The 18,389-nt window shown below is 50.8% G+C and overlaps 1 long non-coding RNA gene across 1 annotated transcript in view; it reads left to right on the top strand.

Moving 5' to 3' along the window:
• LOC135322797 (uncharacterized) overlaps positions 1-18,389 on the top strand; it is a 36,623-nt gene that overhangs the window by 1,169 nt on the left and 17,065 nt on the right. The gene's annotated exons all lie outside the window — the stretch shown is intronic.

Genomic DNA, 18,389 nt, shown 5'->3' with positions numbered 1-18,389 from the left:
CGACTGGAGCGCGCTCGCCCCGGGGCGCGGGGTGCGGGGCGCGCAGCGCAGGGCGGGACTCTCGCCTGTGCGTCGCGGGCGCGGGGAGCGGCGCGCACGGCGGTGCAGGGTGGACTCGCCCGCAGGGGCGCGGGCCGCTGGGGAGGGGCTTAGGCGGGTGGCCCAGCCTGGTCCCGGAGCGGTGGGGCGGCCCAGGGGCGCGGCGAGCAGAGCCTGCGCTCTGGCTGGGCGGAACCGCTGCGCCGGGCCCGGGCCCCTGGGGAGGCGGCCTGGGCGGGTGGGCCCGAGCCCACAGCGGGGCTTCCGACCGAGTTGGACCGGTTGGGATGCATGTTAGGGCCGGGCTGTGTTTTGCCCGGACACGACCTCCTTTTTCCTGGAGACTTCCACCTTCTGACGGCCGCGCAAGGCCCTCTCTTAGGGAGCAGCCTGCAGGCACGGAGGCTGTGGGCCTTTATTAATTAATGACCGCTTATTAGAGTTAAAGGGGTTGTTTTGTTAGTCACCTCCTCCGGGGAAGGCAGAGCGGGGCCCGGGCTCCGGCCGCCTCTCCCTCCCAGGCTCCCAGCACCCAGGGCCGCCCCAGGCAGGGGCTGCAGGGACCCGCGGGGTGGGAGTGTTTGGAGCCATTTACGGCTTTTCAGGTTCAAACCTGTCCTACAACACACGAGAGATGTGTGTCTTACTTATTCCACACAATTGTTTGGCAATTAAATGTCCCCTCCTAAACCGGATGCTGTGGATTTCGGCCTGTTCTCCAAGGCAAAGGATTAGTGGTGCTTCTTAAGATTTGTCTTCAAGGTCGTGGAGAATAAAGCAAGACTTTATAAAAATCCGCCTTCTGAAATATTTTATTTGAGAAGAAGGTTCTCCAAGAATTGCCCCTGAGTCAGATAGGCTGAGAGCATTTTGAGGCGGCCCCTGGAATGCCTTGAAGGTAAGGGTGGGGAGAGAGAAACCCTGCTTCAGACTTTTCCATGAGACACACTTGCTTCCTTCATGTGTGCCGTGCCCTGAGTGTGCCCTGGCCTAGGGGGTTTGGCTGGTCCACTCCTGCCCTTCAAAGTCCCACCCTTTTCCAGGCCCCTCCCCAGCTCCCTGCCAAAAACAAACCCTCCAGCCAGGCACAAACGTCTGCACGGTAAAATAACTCAATTTTAAAAGCAGATTGTAAACTTCCTTGGGGATTATAGCAGCTTAAGCCCCCTCCCCTTGTTCCCCACAGCACCAGGTGAAGTACTCTGCACACAGCAGACACTGCCCGGTGACTACCTGCACGTTGGTCCTGGAACTCACTCTTGCCCCTGAAGCACCACGGCCCACGTTCCCACTCCTATAGGCCCAGCTCCATGCCGCAGAGCCCAAGCGCTGACGCTCTGGACCTAGGGCAGCTGCTCCAGGACCCATCCAGCAAAGACCTTTCCAACCCGAGTGGTCACAGAGAATGTGCTGTGTTTGTTCAGGTGTCCCAAAGGGAGCCGTCCTGCACCGGGCCAGACATCTCTTTCCCTGTTCAGGTGGTCAGCGCCAGCCCCACGGCCGCTGGCTTTTCATTTTGTCATTTGTTTCTTAATGTTTAACCCCACATTCAATTTTCACTTCTCATCAGATGGCCCTGCTGTAGCAGAAATTAAATATGGACTATATGAAACTTACAGACTTGTTGAGATGTTTCTCTGAAGCCGAAAAGTTAAACATTTTAAGCTGATGATATCCATAGGCGTCTGGAGTGTTGACCGATTGTTGGCTTTTTGTGCCAAATTTGAAAAAACCTTCAGGAGATGATCACAACCCTACTGTCTGCTTAACAATGTCACACAATTCTAAAATCTAAATGTTTGTAGTCCTGTTGTAATCAGTGACATGAAACTCACTTGATACCGTCTCTCTGCATCTTAATAATGTTTTCCAATGTTACAAATTTAATCAGCACAAAACGTATGACGTGCAGATATACCTTTACTACAGCAGGAGGTTTGAAGGGGTGATGCTGAGGTGCTGTTTTGAAAATCTCTAAATCCCCTGGGTGGCCACTTGAGCTTTGCGCAGAGAAGGAGGACAGCCCCCTGCCCCCTGCCGAGTGACTCGCGTTACGTTTGCTCCACTTCCACAGCCTAAGCTGGAAACAGCACATGGGCTCTCCGTGCAACTGATGAAGTCCTAGAGATCCGGCAGTCAGCACCCTACTTAAATAAAAACTGACATTTATCTGTTTCTTCAACAAAAAAGCCTGGACTGAGCGGGTGTATATTAGGCTGGACACACAGAGGAGACGGTCTGTCCCAAGAGTTTCCTGGTTTGATTTTCAGATCTGTGACGAGGCTCGGACTTCCGGGGAGGACGTGGGGTATGGTTATGACGGTCGATGCTGTTTTGGGGTCGGGAGTGGCTCAGTGGCATCGCACGGAGGGGTCGTCTGGAGGTGCGCTGTGTCCTGCTGCAGCCCTGGACCCGCCGGGCCGAGCTTGCGACACGCTGTGCACGGCTGCTCTGCGGGCTCCTCGTTGGTTTCCGAGTTTATCACTAAGAGACGTGGCTGTGGTTGGTGAGTTTATTTTTTACAACAAAATTTTGATTTTAGAACAGTGTTAGATTTTCAGAAAAACTGCGAAGTGCAGAGAGTTACCACAGCCCCTGCTCCGAGTTTCCTCTAAGTCACCTTCCTGCATCAGTGTGGCTCACTTGTAATTAATGGATCAGCACTGATGAACTGTGACTCCCTGAGGTCCTCTTCACTCAGGGCTCCGTGGTTTTTACTAATGCCCTTCTTCTGGCCCAGGATTTGTATGCGGGGTCCCACATCCTGTTCAGCCGTCACATCTCCTTGGGCTCCCCTGAGCTGTGATGGTTTCTCAGCCTTCCCTTGTTTCTGATGATCTTGATAATTCTGACAAGTATCAGAAAATCCAATATCCACTCACAATTTAAAAAAAGCCTTAGCAAACTAGGAGCAGAGGGGGCTGAGGTTGTTAAAGGATGCCCACAGGAGCCTCCAGCTAACGTGAACCTTAGTGGCGAGAAACTGAATGCTTTTCCCCAAGGTCAGGAGCAAGGGCAGATGCCACGACCCCCGTTCCGTCGACAGCATATTGGAGGAGCCTCCCAGCGTGGTAACCCAAGGAAAGGAAATACAAAGCACACAGATTGGAAAGGAAGAAATAAGACTCTCATTGTATACATGACATGTATAAAATATCTGAAAGAAGCAGTGAAGTTCTCCTGGAACTAATAAACAATTACAGAAACCTTACAGGATACAAGATTAATACGCAGAAGTCAATTGCTTTCCTATTATCAGCAATGAACAACTGGAATCTGAAATGAAAATCACAACAGTATTTATATTAACATGAAAAAATTAAATACTTAGGTGTAAATCTAGTGAAATACGTACGAGATCGCTATGGGGAAACCGCAAAGCTGGCGGAGGAAGTCACAGAAGCTCTAAACAACACAAGCAGCTGTTTCGTGTTTGAATCAGGTTTTAGGGCCACTATAACAAACTGCTACAAGCTGGATGAGTAAAATGACAGAGTTTCCCTTTTCTCTTACAGTTCTGGAGTCTAGAAGTTCAAAGTTAAGGCTTTGGCCTGGCTGCGGTCCCTCGGAAAGCTCTAGGGAAGGGCGAAGCGCTTCCCTGTTTCTCCGCAGCCCCGGGGGTGGGGGTGGGGGGGCTTCAGCTGCCACCTTCCGGCCGCCGCCGCTGTCTCACGTGGCCTCCTTCCCCATGTGTCTCTGTCTCCGCTGAAATTGCTGGTCTTTTTAAAGGACACCAGTCACATTGGATCTAGAGTCCGCCCGGACCCAGTATGACATCATCCCCGCTGATTACAGCTGCAAAACTCTGTTTCCAAATAAGCTCGCGTTCACAGGTGCTGGGGGTTCGGGCTTCAGCGTGGTTGAGGGGAACCAAATTCAACCCATAGCGATGTTCTTGGACAGGAGGACTCAACATTACTAAGATGTCAGTTTTTCCCCACTTGGTCTCTAGATGTAAAGCTCTCTCAGTCAAATCTCAGCAAGCTACCTGTGGATGCAGCAAGCAGGCTGATCGTAAAGGTTCTATCAGGCAGAAGAGCAGAAAGGCAAAAGGTAGAAGACCCAGAACAGTCAGTCAACACACACTGGAGGGGAGCAGAGCTGGAGCGTGGCGCTGTCCAACTTCGAGACGCGCCATCAAGCGGCAGCCATCAGGACAGCGTGCTGTCGATGGAAGAATCAACGACAGAAGAAGGAGCCCAGAAACCGACCCACACGAATCCAGTGAACTGAGCCGATGAAGGAGCGAAGGCAGTTCGATGGAGGAAGGATAGTCTTTTCAATACATGGCGCTGGAACACCTGGACACGCACATCCCCCACTTCCACCAGGGGAAAGAAAGGGAGGGAGAGCGAGAGAGAGAGGAAGGAAGATAAAGAAAGAATCTGGACACAGAACTTTCACAAAAACTAACTCAAAATGGATCCTAGATCTAAATATAAAACCCAAAACGTAAAACTTTGGAAGGTAACATAGGAGAAAAAATCTAGAGGTAACCTTAGGTTTGGTGATGACTTTTTAGATACAACACCAAAAGCATGATCCATGAAAGATAATATTGTAGGTTGGGCTACATTAAAATGAAAAACTTCTGTTCTGCAGAAGAACTGGTAAGAGAAGGGAAAAACAAGCTACAGACGAGAAAATATTTGCAAAACACACACCTGATGAAGGACCTGTACCCCGAATACACAAAGAACTCTTAGAACTCAACAATGAGAAAGCATTGCCCATTTAAAAATGGGCCAAACACCCTAACAGCCGCCTCCCTGAAGAAGAAACACAGATGGCAAATAAGCACACGAGGACATGCTCACATCGCGTGTCATCAGGGAGGAGCAAATGAAATCAACGAGCTACTATTACACCCCTGTTAAAATGTCTCAAATGCAAAACCTTGGAAAGACCAAATGCTGGCGAGGATGTGGGGCAACAGGAACTCTCACTCATTGCTGGTGGGGATTCGAAATCCACAGCCACTTTGGAAGACAGTTTGGCAGTTTGTTATAAAACTAAACCTACTCTTACCATGTGACCCAGAAATTATGCTCCTTGGTATCTACCCAAACGAGTTGAAAGCTTATGTCCACAAAAAACCTGCACGTGAAGGTTTATAGCACTTTTATTTATAGTGGTCAAAACCGGGAAGCAACCAAGACATCCTTCAGTAGGTGGATGGAGGAATAAACTGTGGTCCATCCGAACAACGGGGTATCATTTGGTGATAAAAAGAAGTGAGGTATCAAGCTGCGAAGACACATTAGGAAACTTAGATGCGTGCGACTAAGTGAAAGAAGTCGATCTGAAAAGGCCGCAGGGTGCACCTCCAGCTCAGCCACCTTCTGGAAAAGCGGGCCTGCGGAGGCCAGACGCGCGGGTGCCAGGAGCGAGGGGGCGGATGGAGCGGTGGAGCACGAGGGTTGGGGCAGGCGCTCTGGGTGCTGCTGCGAGAGGGGGAGGCCGCCCCCGGGAGCCCTGCCTCCCTCTGCTCCACCTCCTCTCACCCGTCCTCCCCCCACACAGGGTTGTTCATTCACGGGCTCTGTGCAGAGGCCGGTCAGAAGTTTAGGGGCTTCGAATTCTTACAGCGAAACGACAAAGACTCGGAAGGGAGCCCGGGGCTGGTTCACCCAGCGTCCATGCCCCACGTCCGCAGGTCTCGGTTCTCAGAGCGGTCTGGTCTGGTCTGGTCTTTCCTGTCTTCCTTCCTTCCTCCCTTTCGTCCTTTCCTTCTTTTAAATTTTTTACTAAAGTGTAGTTGATTCACAATGTTAGTTTCAGGTGTACAGCAAAGTGGCTCAGTTACACGTGTAAACATCTGCATGTGTTTTCTTTTCAGGTTCTTTTCCATTACAGGTTATCACACGGAATCGAACACGGTTCCCTGGGCTCTAGGCAGGTCCTTGTCGTTCATCTACTTTATACGTAGCGGTGAGCATCTGTTAGTCCCCAAGCCCTGCTCCGAGCGGCGTCTCCTGAGGGGCAAAGAGGCCTTGGACATGGTTATTTATCTACTACACAGCTGAGCCCTCAGGGTACTTGCAGGCTCTGAGCTAACTTCAGACGTTGGTTCGGTGGACTGGACTGTCCAGCCCAACGGCTGGACTTTGACTTGAAGCCAAAGCTATTTTCCCTTCCTTGGCCCCCGCGTCACAGCTCCAGCTAAAACAATCCGGGCAGCCAGTCCTCTGCCTCCACTGTGAACAGGGCTGTGCCCCCACCCCCACTTCTCTTTTTAATCTTCTACGAGAATCTCCACGCACCTCGGGGGAGAGTCGCCCGGACACTGTCACGCAGCAGCTGGGAGGCCGAGCGTCCTCTCCGACTCACAGCCCACGACTCAGGTCGCGTCCTCGGCCAGTGCACATCCAGCTGGGGTCAGACAAGCAGCTGGCGTCAGTCATCCCACGACCCACATCCCTGAGTTGGGTGGCACCAAACTGTTGTGTCCGAACAGGCCATGCCCTGTGCCTTGTGTTAGCCATTCAGTTAGTTTGTACTGAGGTCATTATGTGTTATGCTGAGAGCGCAACAGTACATGACTCTTCTAGTACCCAGCACAGCACCCAGCACCTGGTACCCAGCACAGCACCCAGAACAGCTCCCAGCACCTGGTACCTAGCACCTAGTACCCACCATAGCACCCAGCACATAGTACCCATCACAGCACCCAGTAAAGTGCCTTGTCCACAGCAGTTTTTCAGGGAATTTTGTTCAACTGAATGAGTGCTCACTTCCCTAATCCAATTAATGATGAAGACTCTTCCTTTATTAAGAAAACATCCCTGCAAAATTACAATCTATGGGCGTGATTTTGCTATAAGATGTTTTTGCATGTCATTAAAAGTTAATATTCTGTAATAGCTAACAGCTAAGTCCATGTAATTTAGTGTGGGGTGAGGAGTGACACTGAAATGGTTTTTAAGCTGCGCTGAGTGAAGGTGGTTAAGCCCGGCGAGGTGTTGCAGACGGAATCAGGAAGATGCAGTGGAAAAGTGACCCCACACAGCTGACATCCGGGCGCAGAATCCGCCCTCACCAAGCCCAGGTCTCCACTGTGGGTGTGGCGGCCGGCGAGCCCTGCCGGAGACCTTGCAGGCTGTCGGATGTGCTTCTGAAGAGCTTTCATGCACATCATTTATCTGAGAACACTTCTCAGAAGAGGCAGCATTTTCACGTGACAGAGGGGGAGGCCGGAGTTCAGAGAGGTTCATTCACTCTTCACTTAAGAAGGATTTACTGGACGTGGCTGCCCCAGACACACACAGCTGGGCACCTGCCCCGTCTCCGGGCTCCTCACCAGCCTCACGCGCCTGGAGCGGAGCAGTGGCGGAAGTGGGAACAGGCAAGAATGACGTCTTCCTGTGACTTTGGGGGGGCGCTGACGTGTGTGAGGGCTACTTCGTCCCTGGCCCCCACCTAGACTGAGAGTTGAGCTTCAGAGGAAGAGACATCCGCCTCCCAGGATCCTTTGACGCCCCGGGCGGGCACATGCTGAATCCTTAGATGACCCCATGGAATACTTCAGAGTCGAAGTTCTTGGTCTATTTGAGCTACTTGTGAGCTGAGTCGCATAGCTCTTTGGTCTGTGTTTATGGACAATGGCTGTTTGTGTGCATGTGTGGACTGTTTCCATGTCACTCCTCACCCCACTGGACAGCAGGGACTTGGGCGTTAGCTAGTACAGGACATTACGTTTTAATTATATGCAAGAAATTCTACAGCAATATCACACCCTAGATTATAATTCCGCAGAGATGATTTCTTAATAAAGGAAGAGCCTTTTTTAAAGTCATTACTCCGGTTGGGGAAGTGAGTGTCATTCAGTTCAGCCAAGTTGGCTGAAAGCCTGCGGGGGATGACTGAGCTCCCACCCACCGCCAGGACTGTCAGGGTCTAGTGTCTGCGTGGAGACCCCTCCAGGCCCCGCCTGCCGAGCGGAGCCGCACAACTCACCCCGCGGGCTCGCTGGTCTGCTCCGGCATCGCCTGCTCAGAAGCGCACGTTGCTCCGGTGATGGGAGCGGCCCCGCCCGGTGACAGTGCCGGGTCGTTTTCAGGATGGCTGTCCCTGAACCACCCTGCTGGCCGCACAGCTGGTTCGCAGCAATTTTCCTCTCCTTGCAAACTCTGTTCCGAAAATACTGGGGAAGAGGGAAGCTTCGAAATGAAAATGTTTTTATCTTTTAAATTTTTCTCCCTAAAGGAGTCTCCAGTTTTTCTCTCATCTCCCTCTTGCCCTGGCGCCTGGCTCGCCTCCACCACACCCTGTCACCCCACAGCGGAAGCAAGTCATTCCGTGAACGTGATCCTTTCACGAATCATTTTCCCTTTCCTGTGCCTTTGCGGGCGCAGGGCGCGTCACCCTGCACGGGGCTGGCTGTTTTCCCGCTCCTGGTTTCCCCACCGTTCTTGTGATGACATTTCCTCCACGTGGCCGCTCTCAGCCTCTCACTTTCATAAGATCAGGTATTTTAACACATTTTCTTGGAGCCTCAAAATGTTCTATGCATTCTTCACAGCACAGAAGCTCTTGTGGGTTACAAGTCTGCCATTTGTTACTTACTATGGAGAATCTGGTGTTCTTTTCTGTTTTGTTTTCACTGAGATAGAATTGACGTACAACATCATATTAATCACAGGTGGACAGTATATTCTGAAATGAGCACCACCCTAAGTCTAGACACCCCCGCCCGCATCCAGAGGAGAAGTTTGTCTTTTCCTTGTGAGGAGAACCTCACAGGTTCTTTCGGATGTGCAGTTCAGTCCCAGTAGCTCGAGTCACCGCGCTGCGCTGCGTTTGTTTTGTAACTGGAAGCTTGTAGCTTCGACCCCCTTCCGCCCAGCCCGGCAACCACCAGTCTGTTCTCTGCGTCTCTGAGTTTCTGTGTCCCAGCAAGCGAGATCCTGCGTGTCTGTCTTTGTTTCGTTGAGCGTAATGCCCTCGGGTCCCTCCGTGTTGCTGCAAACGGCAGGAGTTCCTCTTCCCAGCTGATCCAACGGTGCTGCGTTGTGCACACACATGCAGAAGCCACTTCTTTTTTATCCATTCAAACATCGACGGGCACTTAGGTTGTTCCCACATCTTGCTGTTGTAAATAACTGCAGTGAACGCAGGGGTGCAGATGTCTTTTCAAGTTATTGTGTCTTCTTCAGATAAAACCAGTTGTTTTGTCAGCATGCTGACCATTCATTCACGTTCTCACTCAAAGGTTTATCATGCTTCCTCTCTGTCGGAAGCACTGGGGTCACGGTGGTGACGAGAGGGATAGAGTCGCGTGGGTGTCCGTGTTCTGTATCTGGCAATGGGGAGGAGCCAGCACCTGAAGTCCCATGGTTTCTCTGAGAGTCTGACGACCGTGCAGGTGTGGTTGACAGCGGCTGTTCATTTTGCTTTAGGCTGGTGCTCGGAGCCACCACCGGGAAGAACACAGCTGTAGACAAACGCAGCAAACCACTGGGAGTGCCAGGTGGGGCGAGGGACAAAGGGGCAGCGGACGTAGGGTCCAGCGGTGCAGTTAAATGGCAGTGTTTGACGCGAGCACCCATGCCCTCCACTTCAGTCTGGACTCCCTCTTCCTACAGAGGTGACGGCAGGGGCTGGACAGGACGGGGACAGTCAGCACCCACAGGGTGACCGACGTCCTGGGGATGAGCTGCCCGTGGGAGCTGCGGTGGTCTGCTCAACCCGCGCCTCCCGAGGTCTTCACCTGACAGGTCAGGCGGAAAACCACCCCTCCTCCCAAACCCTCCTCCTCAGGGCGCCTCAGACTGGCCCTCGGTCTGCTCGCAGCGTCTCTAATGGGGTCACAGGTTCCTCGGGGCAGGAGCCCTTCCTTCCACATCTCTCTCCGCTTGACGCCTGTGACCACGTCCAGCACTCGCCGGGTTCATGTGGTCCAGGTCCTGTCGGTCCCTGGGAAATGTATTATAGTGTCATCTTGTGCAACCTGAGGAAGGTCCTTCCAGGATAATCAGAATAACCACGTGCTCTTGGATGGGGCTCAAAGCCTAAATCTCATTCCATTCTGTGAGTGAGGAACAGGACTCTAATTGTGAGTAAGGAAGACGAACGTTGCAATAGCAGAGGTGATTATCCCGGTTTACAAGGGAAGAGAACTTAGGACAGAGCCTTCCTGACTTTCCCGAAGCCCGTGTTTGAGGCCCCGTGAAAGGCAGGAGGGAGCAGATCTGGTCAGCTTACAGCTCACCTGGTGTGCAGGTCACAAACCTTTCCTTCCTCTTCAGTTTCCCTGCATTCCTCTCTATCATGAAAAAGCATCAACAGCTAAGTTTTTAGTCTTCACATCACATCCACTCTTAGGTCTCCAGGATCAGACTCCACCAGCGGCGACGACTCCTCCGGGGCCGCCCTGGATGGCGCGATGGTCCCTCCGGCTGGGAGGGTCTCTTTCCCGGTTCTGCCTCATTTGGGATCAAATACTTGCTGAGTGTCCTGGTAAAATTACAGTCCATTATTTAAAGTTGTGAAAGACGGATTTCAATGGTCTCTCATGCTATTTAACTAAATATTGACTAAAATGTTAATTATTAAAATTTTTTTATCAAAATCCAAGTGTGCACAGTATAAAACTTCAAGCAGAACCAAAGGCTCTCAGTCCTCTGCCCACCGTCTTCTTCCAGAAATGCTTTGCCCCGAAGGCAGCCAAAGCCCTTCATTTCCTTTCTTTTTTCAACATTCTTTTATTGAGTTGTAGTCATTTTACCATGTTGTGTTGCCCTTCATTTCTGTGACGAGCCTGGTATTTACCTCTGCGTGTCTAGACGGTGCGCACATTCTGCCGTTGACTGATTTAGGATCTGGGGCCTGTTGACTCTTTTATCGTGGAGTTTGGAGGGTCGGCGTTTGCATAACGCCCACGGCTCCCACCCGGCACGCACCTCCTTTCCTCCACCTTCATAACTCATCCGCACCCCAGAGTTTGGTTAAATAGACGTTGGTTATTTGCATTGCTTTAACTCTGTACGGAATCACTTCTGGGCCAGTTTGCTCCGCCCACACTCTTTCTCTGACGCCCTCCCACCCATGGCGACCACGGCGGCCCAGCGTCCTTTCCCTTGGTTTTCTGTGTCGATTGTTCAGTTTTCCCTGCACGTCCAACAAGCCTGTCATGTCGCAGAAGTAGCCGCTGGAGCTGTGGACGTGGTTCTGGACTCCGCTCTGTCGGGACGGTCCTGCGGGCCTGCACCTGCCGCCGCCTCGGCCTCTTGGTCCCTCCTGGCCGACTTTCTGACCCTCGGAGCCCACAATGCCTCTTCCTCGCTTTATTCCCTCATTTTGCTGAAGCACGTCTTCCAGCAGGTTCTCGAGAAAGGGAAGGCGGGAACAAAATGTGTCCTTCTGCATAAAAGTGTCTTCCCATCACTGCAAACCTGGCCTGTCTTGCTGCCCACTGTCCCCTCCTCTCCTGCTTTCTTTGCTCTGATGAGTTTATTCCCCTTCTCTCTGTGGTCATTTAACTGGCATTTGGATGGGCGTGGAGCCGGTGCACACGGCCAGGCTTGTGCTGCTGGGAAGCCTCAGGGAGCCTGTGTCACTTGAGGTCCTCCCCCAGCCCCACAGCTGCCCCGAGCGCTGGTGCAGGGGCCTCAGGGCTACAGACTGAGCCAGGCGAGGCCGGCCCTGAGCCCGGCACTCAGAGCCTCTGAGGAGCTGAGACCAAGACTCGTGGGGCTAAGGGACGTCCCCAAAGCCATGTAGTCAGTGATTGGAGCACAGAGCCTGAAGACCAAGTCTGAGTCCCCCAGTCCGTTCCGCCCACTGGGGCCGCGCATCTGAAATATGGGTCAGCATCCAAAGAGGCCACCGCCGTGGGGACGCGGGGGACGGGGACAGCTTCAGGAGGAGGCCGGGAGCCCGCCAGAGGGCAACAGTAAGTGGGAAGTGTGGTCTGGGTGGGCGGGTCAGGGCCTCCAGGGAGGGCGGCACATTGCGGGAGCCGGTGACAGCCCCACCCCTGGTGTCTCTGATAAATAATGTGTTATATGCAAAACATACATTTTGTTGACTTCAAAGCACTTAATAAATGTAAAGTATGATTCTTTTCAGTCTCGAAAAATCCACTGTGTATGTAAAAGACCCGGAACCCCTGTCTGAGGAAGGCTCTTCACAGGTGAAGGGGAAACAGAAGCTGCTGCTCCTGCGGGAGGGCCGGTAGCCCGAGGACAGAGCTGACGTCTGACCCCAGCCTCCCCGCAGGGTCCGCAGCGCGGCCACACCGGGCCCTGTCTGTTCCCAGGCGGGAGCCCAGTGGAAAATTTTGAGATGCTGTGAGAAGCCGTGCACGGTCTTGGAAACTGAAAACGTTCCTTTGAAAGAAAAGTCAGTGCTTTTTAAACTCAGACGGCAGCACTGACCGCGATCTGCTTTTCCCTCCTGCCAGCTCTAGTTTTCCTGGGATGTTATCGCAGCGAGTGTCAGAACAATGCCCACTTCTGTTTTGTTTTTAACCTGAATCACATACGCCCGACGAGCAAGTGTAGGCCAAGCAAGGAGGCTCTCGGAAAGCTGGGCTTCTGCAGAAACGGGGGGCGTGAGGTGGCCACTGTCCCTTTGCTCCAGTCAAGGTGCTCTTTGTGCTCAGTGTTCGAGGGCGGCTGAAGCTTGAGAACTTGACTGCTGGGCAAAGTCCTGACATTTTCTCTTGCCAGTTGTTATTTATTATTCTACAGAAATCAAAGGAGCACAAGCTGTCCATCCAACACAAACACCAAAACCAAAACAAAACACGCAAACAAACCCCAGCTTTCCTGTGGTGGCTTCTGAGAAGCGAGATGCTTTTAGTGTCAACAGTACAGCAAATGCAGCGTGTATCAGACTGCTTGTGCCGCTGTGGGAAGCTTCTCTTCCTGAAAGAGGGACGTGTTCAGATCCCTTTATCCAGGTTAGTTTCCAGGGGGTTGACCGGCAGGGTCACGCTGGTCCCCTGCTCGCTGGGGTTAGTGCCACCCTCTTCTCTCTGACCGGTCACTGTGCTTCCTGCTGATTTATGGCCGTGGTCCCCACTCAGGGGGGCTGCTGGGGGGCAGGGCTGGGTGGACTTCAGCTTTGTGCGGAGCAAGGTTGAGGGGCCCACGTCATCAGTGGGACCTTGGACTGTCCAGTTCTGGGGACGGGATGGGACGGGACTGGCTGTTGCCGCGGGAGCTGCCTGGTTTCATTCTGGTGGGGTGTGGGGTCCTGCTCGCCTGTCCCCTCATCACACTGCATTTCCTGAGGGGTGGGGCCCCCGAATCGTTCACACATCCCCCCACACCCACGTATGCAGTAGAGGGGCTGAGGTGCTGTCCTGGGGTCCCGGCGGGACCCGAGCTCTCTCGGCCCCCAGCCGGTCGCCACACAGCATGGACCCTCAGGGGAAACGCTCTGGGCCAGCCTTGAGTCTCAGGAGCAATTTCAAGATGGAGGGTGACAGACTCAGTGGCGTTGTCCGCAAGCAAGTTGTCCCTCGCCCCAGGCCAAAAAATAGTAAGAGACAACCGAAAAAATTTATCTCAATATGTTCCATTGTTTCCCGAAAGGGGGAACACAGGGCCGAGCAGCCCTTCAGAAGAAGCCTCTACGCAGGGAGCAGGGCGCTGCTGAAAACCGAGGCTTTAACAAAGGTCAGACCCGCATTTTCATTAAGGTTTCGTACTTGGGTGCAAATTCACTTATGATCGCTCCCGTACTTTCCACCTACAAGGTTCAAAAAGTGTGCGGCCTCGGTTCAACATATGCAAATCAATCAATGTAATACATCACATCAACAGGAGAAAGGACAAAAACCACATGATCATCTCAATAGATGCAGAAAAAGCATTTGATAAAATTCAACACCAATTTATGATAAAAACTCTCACCAAAGTGGGTATAGAGGGAACATATCTCAACATAATAAAAGCTACATATGACAAACCTACAGCCAAAAAACTGTAGTGAAAAACTCAAAAGCTTCCCACTAAAATCTGGGATAAGACAAGGCTGCCCACTATCACCACTCCTATTCAACATAGTCCTAGAAGTCCTAGGCACAGCAATCAGGCAAGAGAGAGAAATAAAAGGGATCCAAATTGGAAAAGAAGAGGTAAAAGTGTCACTATATACTGATGACATGTTACTATATATAGAAAACCCTAAAAGTTCCGCACAAAAACTACTAGAGCTGATCGAAGAATTCAGCAAGGTTACATGATTAACGTTCAAAAATCAGTGGCATTTCTTTACACTAACGATGAATCAACAGAAAAAGAAAGTAAAGAAACAATCCCCTTTAAAATAGCACCCAAAGTAATAAAATACCTAGGAATAAATCTAACCAAGGAGGTGAAAGAATTATACACAGAAAACTATAAACCATTGATGAAGGAAGTTAAAGAAGACTTTTAAAAAATGGAAAGATATCCCATGTTCTTGGATTGGAAGAATCAATATTGTTAAAATGGTCACACTGCCCAAGGCAATCTACAGATTTAATGCAATCCCTATCAAATTACCCAGGACATATTTCACAGAACTAGAAAAATAATAATAAAATTCATATGGAACCATCAAAGACCTAGAATTGCCAAAGCATTACTGAAGAGAAAGAAAGAGGCTGGAGGAATAACTCTCCCAGACTTCAGACAATACTATAGAGCTACAGTCATCAAGACAGCATGGTATTGGTACCAAAACAGACATATAGACCAATGGAACAGAATAGAGAGCCCAGAAACGAACCCACAAACTTTTGGTCAACTCATCTTCGACAAAGGAGGCAAGAATATACATTGGAATAAAGACAGTCTCTTCAGCAAATGGTGTTGGGAAAACTGGACAGAAGCATGTAAAGCAATGAAGCTAGAACACTCCCTCACACCATACACAAAAATAAACTCAAAATGGATCAAAGACTTAAACATAAGACAAGATACAATAAACCTCCTTGAAGAAAATATAGGCAAAACACTATCTGACACACATCTCAAAAATGTTCTCCTAGGGCAGTCGACCCAAGCAATAGAAATAAAAGCAAGAATAAACAAATGGGACCTAATGAAACTTACAAGCTTCCACACAGCAGAGGAGACCATAAGCAAAACAAAACGACAACCTAAGGAATGGGAGGAAATTTTTGCATATGAAACCGACAAAGGCTTGATCTCCAGAATATATAAGCAGCTCATACGACTTAATAAGAAAAAAACAAACAACCCAATCCAAAAATGGGCAGAAGACCTAAACAAGCAATTCTCCAAGGAAGACATACAAATGATCAATAGGCACATGAAAAAATGGTCCATATCACTAATTATCAGAGAAATGCAAATCAAAACTACAATGAGGTATCACCTCACACCAGTCAGAATGGCCGTCATTCAAAAATCCACAAATGACAAATGCTGGAGAGGCTGTGGAGAAAGGGGAACCCTCCTACACTGCTGGTGGGAATGCAGTTTGGTGCAGCCACTGTGGAAGAGTATGGAGATTCCTCAAAAGACTAGGAATAGACTTATCTATGACCCAGGAATCCTGCTCGTGGGCATATATCCAGAAGGAACCCTACTTCAGGATGACACCTGCACCCCAATGTTCATAGCAGCACTATTTACAATAGCCATGACATGGAGACAGCCTGAATGTCCATCAACGGATGACTGGATAAAGAAGATGTGGTATATTTATACAATGGAATACTATTCAGCCATAAAAACTGACAACATAACGCCATTTGCAGCAACATGGATGCACCTGGAGAATGTCATTCTAAGTGAAGTAAGCCAAAAAGAGAAAGAAAAATACCATACGTGGAATCTAAAAAAAAAAAACCAAAAACCAAAAACAACAAAAACAAAGCATAAATACAAAACAGAAACAGACTCATAGACATAGAATACAAACTTGTGGTTGCCAAGGGGGCAGAGGGTGGGAAGGGATAGACGGGATTTCAAAACTGTAGAATAGATAAACAAGATTATACTGTATAGCATGGGGAAGTATACACAAGATCTTATGGTAGCTCACAGAGAAAAAAATGTGACAATGAATATATATATATGTTCATGTATGACTGAAAAATTGTGCTGTACACTGGAATTTGACACAACATTGTAAAATGATTATAAATCAATAAAAAATGTTTAAAAAAAGGGTGTGGCCTTGTGAATCCATGTCTGTGTGCGTGTGTGTACAGATATTTAAGCTGCCAAGTCAGGTTGGCAGCTTTTCCTGTGAAACATGGATGTTCAACAAAGTCTCCCAGGATGTATTTAATTCACTTTTATTATCAGACTGTCTCCTCCAAACATAACCACCACACAATAGTTCCACAGGAAAACCTAAGAGTAAGGTGAGGCTTTTAAAAAAGGTTTGGAAAGGGGGAAAGGGTGGGAAAGGAATCAATTAGGAACTGAGGATAAGCAGACACACACTAGTACATATAAAATAGACAAACAACAAGGTCCTACTGCACAGCACAGGGCACTGCGCTCAGTGTCCCGTAGTAGACCGTAACAGAAAAGAATGTGTGTATAAGTGTATGACTGGATCACTCTGATGCACACCAGAAACTGACACAACATTGTAAATCACCTGTGTGTCAATGAGAGTAAATAAAGGCTTGTGATTTGATATTTGAGGGGATAAGAGCTCAGACCTTGGCATTGTCTTCAAAATGGAGCACCTGGGATTTACTCCATTTTTGTAGAAACAGGTAAACCCCTAAAGGCCTTGGCACCTAGGGGAACAGTCATGCTTCAGCTGCAACTTTATCCCTCAAGCTGTGGTTCTCTGCACCCGAGTGAGAGGCCCTGTTTGCAGGCCAGGGTCTGTCGGCCGCGTGCTGTCCTGCAGAGCAGAGTGGAGGTCGGACATCACGCACGAACAGTCAGAAGTAGCCTCAAGGCTGGTCTAACCGCCTCAAACGTGTTGGTGGAAACACCCTCGAAACTCCCCGCGGGGCCCCAGTCTTCACTCTGCGGAGGGTCGCGACCAGCACTGACCCGGTGCCTGGCGTGTTTGGGCCAAAGCCGTGTTCATCACCACGTTAGGGAACGCTCAGCACCCTTGTAACCAGGGATGTCATCATCCCACCTTTCAGGGAAGCAAACTGAGGGTCAGAGAGGGTAGATAACTTCCCGAGGTCAGACAACCCAGAAGTCTGGGCGTCGTTCTTCAAATGCATTGCTCACTAAGTCGACGCTTCCCGCCACGGTGCTCTGCCGTCCTCCTGGTGCGATGCAGCTGTGGACGCCCCTGTTCTGGCTTTCGCTTAGTGGAGAGCTTGCTGGAACGAGGGAGAACTCTCGTTCTTACATAGAAGATTGCTAACCTGTTTCCTCCGGGGGGTGTGACTCCATTTAGTGGTTGATAAATACGTTGCTGTGTTAACGCGGATCCTTCCGAGTGACCGTTTCCCCCAGAAACACTTTGGGCTGGCAGCGTCTCGGGTGAACTGCAAGGCAGACCCTTGTTCAGTGGAAACTGGGACTCACAGGCCCCCGGACCCTGCTGGAACTTGTGGTTCTGCGTTGACACGGAGGAGGAAGCCAGCTTCATGAGCTGCGCAGATGACAGGCATCAGATCTGCCCTTTCCACTCCCGTAGACGCAGGGGCTATTTGAGTTAAATTTTAACCAGTGAAATAACACAAAGTAGAACCCAGTCCCCCACCCTGCTGGCCGCGCGGGGGGTGCTTACCCCCAAGTGGTGGAGAGACCACGCGGGCAGCACAGATGTAGACTCTCCACCCTGGTGGTCGCAGGCAGATGATTGCTTTTCTGAGTCTAGTGCTCACGCTAGAGGGAGAAGACCCTTCGAGGGGGAGCACAGACGAAAGACCAGGTCTGGACGCTGAGAGACTTGGCTCCTGAACTGGACGGGGTCTCCAGCCGGCAGCCTCAACCCCCCACTTCACAAAGTCTATGCCAGGCCCCCCTTCTCCTCCCAGGTGCTCAGGGAGGTGGGCTGCGGGGGAGCCCCAGAAGGACGCCCCACACGTGGACTGCAGACCTGTCAGCAGCGGAGGAAGGGGTTCTTCGCCCTTGGTGTTTCCATGTACATTTTAGAGGCAGTTTTTCAATGTCCAGGAGAGACGTGTCGGGCCCGTACGTGCTGCTCTGGGGAGACGTGTCGGGCCCACACAGGCCACTTTGGGGAGAGTCGGCATTTGTATAATTCCGAGTCTTCCAATTGAGAACACGGTCTGTCCTCCGTTTCCGTCCGTCTGTCCTTCACTCCTTCTCAGGAACGTCTCCCGGGGTCTGCGTGGAGGACTGAACCTCCTGTTGGTCTGTTCCCAGGAGCAGCCAGCTGTCATTGCTTGTGGATCCCGAAATTTGCAAATGTGCCTACTTGCTAAAGTTGATTTC

Source organism: Camelus dromedarius, chromosome 13 (assembly GCF_036321535.1).
Source record: "Camelus dromedarius isolate mCamDro1 chromosome 13, mCamDro1.pat, whole genome shotgun sequence".
NCBI lineage: Eukaryota > Metazoa > Chordata > Mammalia > Artiodactyla > Camelidae > Camelus > Camelus dromedarius.
Note: the sequence above shows the minus strand (reverse complement) of the source record. Positions and strands in the feature narration are given on the sequence as shown.